Source organism: Haemorhous mexicanus, chromosome 1 (genome assembly GCF_027477595.1).
Source record: "Haemorhous mexicanus isolate bHaeMex1 chromosome 1, bHaeMex1.pri, whole genome shotgun sequence".
NCBI lineage: Eukaryota > Metazoa > Chordata > Aves > Passeriformes > Fringillidae > Haemorhous > Haemorhous mexicanus.
Window position 1 is genome coordinate 151,081,973 of NC_082341.1, and position 7,983 is coordinate 151,089,955.

The 7,983-nt window shown below is 47.8% G+C and overlaps 1 long non-coding RNA gene across 2 annotated transcripts in view; it reads left to right on the plus strand.

Moving 5' to 3' along the window:
• LOC132338199 (uncharacterized) overlaps positions 1-2,204 on the plus strand; it is an 82,677-nt gene extending 80,473 nt beyond the window's left edge. For both annotated transcript variants that reach the window (XR_009489404.1, XR_009489405.1), the window contains one exon: positions 1,623-2,204. This is a non-coding gene — a long non-coding RNA (uncharacterized LOC132338199). The remainder of the gene's footprint in view (positions 1-1,622) is intronic.
• Positions 2,205-7,983: the final 5,779 nt, after the last annotated feature.

The following is a 7,983-nucleotide window of genomic DNA, read 5'->3' on the forward strand; positions in this document are numbered from 1 at the left end:
AGTGACAGTGTCTGGTGCCATGACCTTTATAAAACCTGCACAATTAATTCTCCCCTGAGACTGAAACCTGTCAGGATGATTTTAGGGAGAGGAAAGAGTAAAGCCAGGAGGAAATGCGTTTACTTGGTTTTAATGGAGTAGTTTTTCAATTACTTATGTTTCATCAGGCTGTAAAGGAGAAAAAACAATAGTATTAAGTCACTCTATGCATCTGTTGTATTAAATTGACCCAAGCTGTATATCCTTATAAAGCTGCAACAAATGGGAGTGCTGACAAGGAATACATTCCTACATGTCTGCAGCATTTCTCTTTTTTTCTTTTCTTTTCTTTTTTTTTCCTTGTGTCTGTAAGTGTGGCTTATTCAACAGCCAGTGAGGGAGTTATTATTTACACAGAGGAGAGATGGAGTAGTTTACTGAAAATCCTATCTTACAGCAAATGCAAAGCAAAGGTTTAGGTGAATCAATTTGCTGTTATTATGGTGCCCTTACATGGTCTCCAGCAGAAAGCTCTGTTGAATTTACAGTTACATTTTGTATCACTTTGAAGTATTAACTACTTAATTCTACTGGTTCTGCTGCTGATGATAAACCAGATGTCTTATCATGGGCAGTGGTGTGGATTGTTACAGGCACTTATGTGCCAGCTCCTATTCATTTCTGCAGGAGCTGGGTTTATCTGCTCAGCTGTATCCAGAAAATGTATAGGCAGCACTTTGAGCTCAAACTGATGCCAAGTTTTTGTACATTTTAACCTGCATCTTGCATGAGGGAATGTTTTCTCTTTAAAAGATTCACACCTTCAACTCATGGGGTTATTAAAAAAAACCCAAATAAATCATTCATTGCTTCCCTCACTTTTACAGTTTTCTTTACATAACAAGATCCAAAGGCAGAACTATCTTCATGGAATCATCATCATGCTTTTTTTCCATAGAATTCCTTAGAACATTAAATCAGCTGAGGACCTAAAAATCTGTAAATATGACCTGAAGATAGATTAAGAGACGAAATTCCCAAAGATTGCATTCTAGATTGGCCCCACACCTTGGGTCTTGCTTTTATTATGAATCTTGTTAATGGAAATTATTAATAAAAAATTAAAATTTTATTTAACTTAAATATTTGGTATTGAACTTTTTTCAAAGTTTGGTTTTCAGTAAAAAAATTTTCACTTGAAAAGTCAAACAATACTAAAAATTAAACTTCCTTTATTTTCTATTTTTAATTTTTTTTGCATAAAAATTCCTGTTGTATTCAATAAAGCCCTCCATTGGCCTTTCAGCCAAATTTTAGTAGGTTTATTTTCAAATATTATACTAGATATCAACAATGGTTCCTTAGCTCAAGTTGTAAAAAAGAACTGTGAGAACTCATTGGCTTGGGGAAAGAGGATTTTTTTTAACACATCCTATGGTAAATGTATATAAATTTGGGTCTGAGGTAGAGCGTAGATTGCAAAACCTTGTCCTGCTTGCTTGCCAGAATGAACATTCCCATAGATTCTGCATAGACTGGAAGAAAAGGTATATCAATAGTAGAAAGAACTTATGGGACTTTTATAACAGACAATGTTCATGTGATTTATAACCCTTCTAACTCCTGGTGCTTCTGGTTTCCAGGTCAGATCCTGCTTCAAAATTGGCCACGCTTTGCACAAGAATTTGGAACAGATGCAACTGATGAGCTTCAGGGATTGGAACTAGATGATCTTGAATGTCCCTTCCAACCAAAGCCATTCTATGAATTCAAAATGTCCCTTTACACCGAAATAACTCTTGTGGCTCTACAGCTTTGTATCAAAGACAGTGAAAATGTCATTTTCCAGGAGGAAATGTGTGTGAAACTTTCTGTGTTCTTGTGAGACATAGAAAGTTGGAAGAAAGAAAAATGTAGCTTTAAAATAAACTTTTCCCCCATCTCACAGATGCAAAAGCACTGACAGTTTTGATTTTGGGGCTTAAATTATATTGCAGTGGCTGTTGCAAACTGCAGACTGAAATGTCAGTGTTGCTGGAATATAATAGTACAGCCCCAGTAAATATCTCCGGATTTAGCTCTCACGTATTCTTTTTTATTTAGCATTCCATCAATAACTTTGTTGTACATGCTTGCACACAGATAGTTCATTTCTTTCAAGGTGGTTTAACTGCCTAGCAACCTTATAAAAATAAATTTTGATGTTCTGTTATAATGGCTGAAAACAGTGGAGCTTACATTAATGCAACTGCGGTGTTTTGAGAGGCAGTGACTGAAATGTCCTGGCTTTTTTTTTTTTTTTTTTGGTCAGAATTACTGTAAGAGGAAAAATGTTTTTAAGGATTTAATGAAACTGATTGGTAAAGAATCAAGTAAAATGTGGCTATTAAGTAAATCATCCTGCTTAAATGCTGACTTTCAAAGTTGTCAATAAGAGATGGGCGTCCACACAGTATTTGTGCCTTTGAAAATGCTCTTTTCTTCCCAGGAGAAGTAGTAAATTGAAGCCTTCTGGAAAGGAACAAAACCAACCATAAATTGCTTTGCATTTATATCACACAGCCCCTGGAGACTTAGATGGCTTTCTAGTGTGAATGACATATTCAGTCTTAGAAAGATTAAAGTGTGAAACTGCAAACACTTATTACCAATTTCAGAGCTTGCTTCTCTGAGTAGTTTCACCCAGTAGTATTGTATTCATTATTTACATGCAAAAATGATGTGCCAAGTAGTTTCTAGAAGATCATGCTTAGGTGAAAATTTGGTCTTGCAGAGGTGACTGCAGACTGTATAGGAAGATAACTCCTAAATGATAGATTCACGGAAGTGTCTGATCATTTGTCAGCATGGAACAAGATCAAATGACCTTCAAATTCATCATAAGATTTTCAGAATTTTATTCTGAAGCTTCAGATACTAAAGGCTACTAGAGGGAATTGATAAAACCATCCCTTATACAGGCCAGGAAGACACTGGCCTTCTTGTCTACCAGGGCACATGCTAGTTCATGTTCAGCCCATCTCAACCTTTTCTTCTGGGCAGCTTTCCAGCCATTCTGCCTCCAGCCTGGAGGAGTTACACAGGTGATTATCAAAACATGAGGGAAAGATCCAGTCCTTGGTCTTCCTGAAGATAATCCCTCTGGCCATGCACCAATGATCCGGCCTGTCTGCATTCTCCCAAAGAGCCTCCCGAGCTTACAGCACGCTGACACTCCGACCCACCTTGGTGTTGTCAGAAATTTGTAACTGAGGGTACTCCATGCCCTTGGCCACATCAGCAGGACAAATATTAAACAGGACTGAGCCCGAGGACACCACTAGTGACCAGATGCTGCCTGGATGTGACAGCATTCACCCCCACACTATGGGGCCCAGTCCCAACAGTTCCTAACCCAGCAAAGAGTGCACCTTCCCAAGACCTGGGCTGGTGGCTTTTCCAAGACTGTGCTGTTGGAGTCAGAATCAAAGGCTTTGCTCAAGTCCAGGGAGACTCCATGCACCACTTCTCCGTAAGCCTGGAACTTGGTCACTCACTAATTAAAGGACATCATGTTGCTCAGGCAGGACCTCCTTTTGCTAAACCCAAGCTGGCAGGGCCTGATTCCTCAGTTTTCTCTGGACTGTGTGATCCTGCTCATGATGATCTGTTCCAGAACCTTGCTAGGCCCCGAGGTCAGGCTGACAGGCCAGCAATTCCCTGCATCCTCCCTGAAAGCTCTTCTAGGGCATGGGTGTCACACTGCCACCTCCAGTCATCTAGGACCTCCCAGGATGGCCAGGAATGATAATACAAGGCAGAGAGCTGCTTAGTGAGCTCTTCTGCTGGCTCCCTGAGTGACCTTGGGGAACTCCTGGCCCATAGACTTGTCAGTGTCTTAGTGGCTGTGCAAGTGAGTTACTACTTCCTTCTGAATTGCAGGGGCTCTGGTCAGCTCCCTGTCCCTGCCTGTTGGCTCAGGGGGTTGCTTGTCCTTTGTATAACAATTCTGACTATTGAAGACTGGTGCAAAGAAGGCATTTGGTTCCTCAGTCTTTTCCTCATTCTTTGTGAGCATAATCAACCCTGCATCCAGTAAAAAACGGAGCTTGATCTGGGCATTCCTTTGTCACTAATCTTCTTAAACAAATAATTGTTGTTTTTTACCAAAGTGGCCAGATGAAGTTCTAAGGGAGCTTTTGCGTTCCTGATTTTCTTTCTACATGAGGCGGGAGCCAAGGGGTGGGACACATGGTAGGCTGGGTGGGAAATCAGTTTGGCAAGGCATGGAGCTTCTCTGGGGATGTTTAGGGGAGGAACACATGATGGGGGATGGGAGAGATGCAGTCCAATGGGAGAGGAACAAGCGTAGGCAAAGTCGAGGGTCAAAGGCCAAACAAAAGGCCTTTGTGACCAAGGTGGTATCCATGTCTCTCCAAGACAAGGGGTGGCCATGCCCACCAGGCCTTTGTGACCCGTGGCTGCATCATGCCCAGAGCCCATTGTGACACGGGTCCATGCCATGAGACAAGAGCTCTTGTAGGGCCCTTGTGTTGTCACTCTCAGGAGAGCAGCTCTCGGAGGAGGCAGCAGCTCTCTTACGTGGCAGCAGCTCCTCAGGAGGAAGCAGCTCTCCCGGGTGCCCTTGGCCAGTGCTCATCGAGTACTGCCAAGATGTCCAAGAGTCCAAGAGATGTGACTCCAAACACCAAGTCCTGTGAGGGGCAGCCGCTGCTGTCCAAGCCGCGACAGGTGAGGGACAGGAATGGAGAGAAAGGCAGCAGCAGGACCTGGGGGAGGGCTGGGGTCAGAGAGCGGCAGCCAGACCTGGTTCTAGGCCTTACTGTGGGGAGCGGCTGGTGGCAGAAAGGCCTGAGTGAAAGAATGGTCCAAAGACAGTGAGTGCAGCTGGGAACTCAGCCCTGCCCGGCTGCCATGGCCAGCAGCTGCCTTGGGGCCAGAGCTGGGCACACCAACATGAGGAGGTACAGTGTGCCCACAGAGCCGCTGCCATCTCTTACCTATCCCGGCTCCTTACAGGTGCCCCAGAGGACGCCGCAGGCAGCAGTGGAGGTCACATGGGTGACAGTCACACCCCTCCACATGGACAGACCGGTCCCCAGACCAGTCACCTCGAGACCCACAGGACTTAGATCTCAGGAGGACAGCCTGGAGGGAGGGCACTCAGTGCCCCTCAGTGGCACAGTCACACGGACACCAAGACTGTCCGTGTCAGACTTGCCACCTCTCCATGGCCCTCCATTGGCAGTTAAACCTCCATGGCAGCTCAGCCCTGACATGCCAAGAGCAGCCTCGGCAAGGGTCAGGATGCCCCCTCTGCCAGCAGCCCCAGATGCCTCTGGGAGAAGACCCAGAGCACAGTCTGGGGGCCCCATGGCCAGCCGCTACCGAGAGCTTGTGTCACCTTCTCCATGGGGCACCATGGCTGCTGACAGGACCCAGGAAACACCATCCCTGGACAGCACAGGCAAAAGGGCCTGGCAGGGGTCAGCGTCAAGGCAGGGCCATCGCCTGCCACCCCTGCGATGTGCAGGTGCCCTGCCGCTCCGCACAGGGACCCAGCCTGCCTGGAAGCACCTAGGGCACACCAAGACAGAAGAGCTCACTGAAGTGCAGGAGGTGCACGGTGGCAAAACACCCAGAGGTGTGTTTAGAAGCCTTGCCCCATGCTTCTGTGAAGACACTTCCATCAAGCTCACCTGCACTCAGGAGCAGTCAAGTCTCTGCCAAGAGGCAGATGAAGAGCCCCAGGTGCTGCCCAGCACTCCTGGCTTGCCCGAAGGCTCCACAGGAGAAACGGGAAACTCCTCTGACCTCCTGTCTCCTGCCATGATTGCCGAGCCTTGCTCTGGCTCTGACAACTCCTGCCCAGGAGACAGGTCTCTAAAGGAGCCAGAGGAGAAGTGGGAGGAGGAAGAGCTCCCAAATACCGAGTCTGCAGGAGATGGGCACAGCGACCGATGGAGCGTGTTGCTTGCCCCATTGAAAGAGAACAAGGAAGAGGCAGCTGGCAATTCCTGTGATGATGGAGCCAGTGAACTTTTCCCCACCTCAGAGACTGAGGTAACCTCAGGCTTCTCCAGTTCGTCTTCGTCGGTAGCCACCTGTGAAGAGAGGGGAGCGCAATGGCCAGCAGAGCAAAGCGCCCATGGCAAGCTGCTGTGCGCAGAGACTGAGGATGCTTCAAAGACCCTTCTGCACATCAAAGCAGAGGAGCTGGAGGAGCTGAAGGAAGACATTCTCTCCTCCCTTCATGAAGAAAGTACCTTGATGCCACACAGCCTTTGCTCCTTGACCAGTGACTGCACAGGAGAGACCGAAAACTACCCACAGCTCATGCCTCCTGACCTGTTTGCAGAGCTCTGGTCTCTCTTAAACGACAAGGACATGCCATACTGGGACACTCATGTAGACAAGTTACTGGAAAAGTGGGAGGAAGAGGAGCTCCCCAACAGAGACGCTGCAGGAGAGGGGGACAGCGAGCCAGAGTGCACATTGCGTCCTGCCCTGCAAGACAAAGAAACAGAGCCAGCAGCTCCTCCCCTGGACAGTGATCCTTGTGGCGAGGGGCACAGTGAGCCTCTCCCCATGGCACTGCCCAAAGACCCAAAGATGTCATCTTGCACCTTGCCAGCCAATCCCACAGAGGAGCCTGGTGCAGCATGCATGGAAGCTGGCTGTTCCCAGGCCAGCCTTTCTCAGGAAAATCCCAGTGGGCCTGCGGTGCTGGCAGGGGCTTGCCCAGTGCCTTCCCAGGCCCTGGCATGCTGTGTTCCTTCCCCCACCACAAACATGACCACTGTCCCGCAGCCCCCGGCCCCACGGCGATGGCGCTCCATCGTCAAGACGGCCCGGCGGGCACTGAGGCGGCTTTTCTCCTTCAGCTGCCTCAGGGGACAGCCAGAGGAGTGAACCCAACTGCCGGCATGTGAGAGGCTGTCTGAAGTTCCCCTCATTTGTCTCACGGCCATGGACATCATGGACATGGAGCAAGGACAGACATGAGGACCCTGATCAGAATTCTGGCCTGCCGGTGGTGGTTGAATGCCAAAGATCCTGAGGCCCCTGAGCAGAATTCTGCCCTGCCAAGCGATTGCTCACAGCTGTGTCTACAGTGGCTGCTTCTAGCAGGACCTGCCAGGGCGTGATGCATCCTATATGCTTGCGCATGCTTCATGACAATAGCCCAGGAATTTTCCCACCTCGTGGCCAGATGAACTTGCTGGGGCTACTTTGGTAACCCCTCGTGGAAAATCCTTCATCAGCTCCACTACTACCATGACGGATGGACTGGGATGGAGGAAGCCTCTCTTTCAAGGACTGAAACATGAGACCCCTATATGGAGAAGCTCCCCCCTCCCAAGTATTGAGACTGAAAGCCCTAACACGGGGAGGTGTGTGGAGGAGCCGACCTGACCAAAGCGAGATATTTGCCTGCAGGTGTGGCCATTGGACCAAGAAGACAATGGTTCTCACCTGCTGCTAAGAATATGGACTACCTGTTACATCTATTCTTTATTGCATCTGTTTCTCCCCCTTGGCAATTTTCAATAGACTTCCCTGTTCCCCCCGTGACGATTTATCATAGTAAAAATCCCTGTGTTAGCTAGAGACTTTGAGATCCCCCCGATGTGACTAGGTGAACTCCAATGGCTGGACAACAAGAACTTTGTCTCTCTATGTTTGATAGCTATATTCCCTCTCTCTTTCTCCCCCCTCTTTTCTATTCCTTTCCCTAATTCCTTTAATGCATTTGTTGTGGTCATTCAATAAAAGGACATCTGTTTTGATTGATACTGCAATCTCCTTTCCATGTTGGTATTTTGCACTCTGAGATCAGTAAAACGAAGCATCACGACTCCCCGCTTGTAGAACCGATCATAACACAGCACCAGGCACATCCCAAGACATTGCTGCTCACCCTCGTGCCACGCAGCTCCCAGAGGGAAAGGCACAGGGAGGCTTGTAGTGGGTGCACCCACTATGGATGGACAGATGCATGGA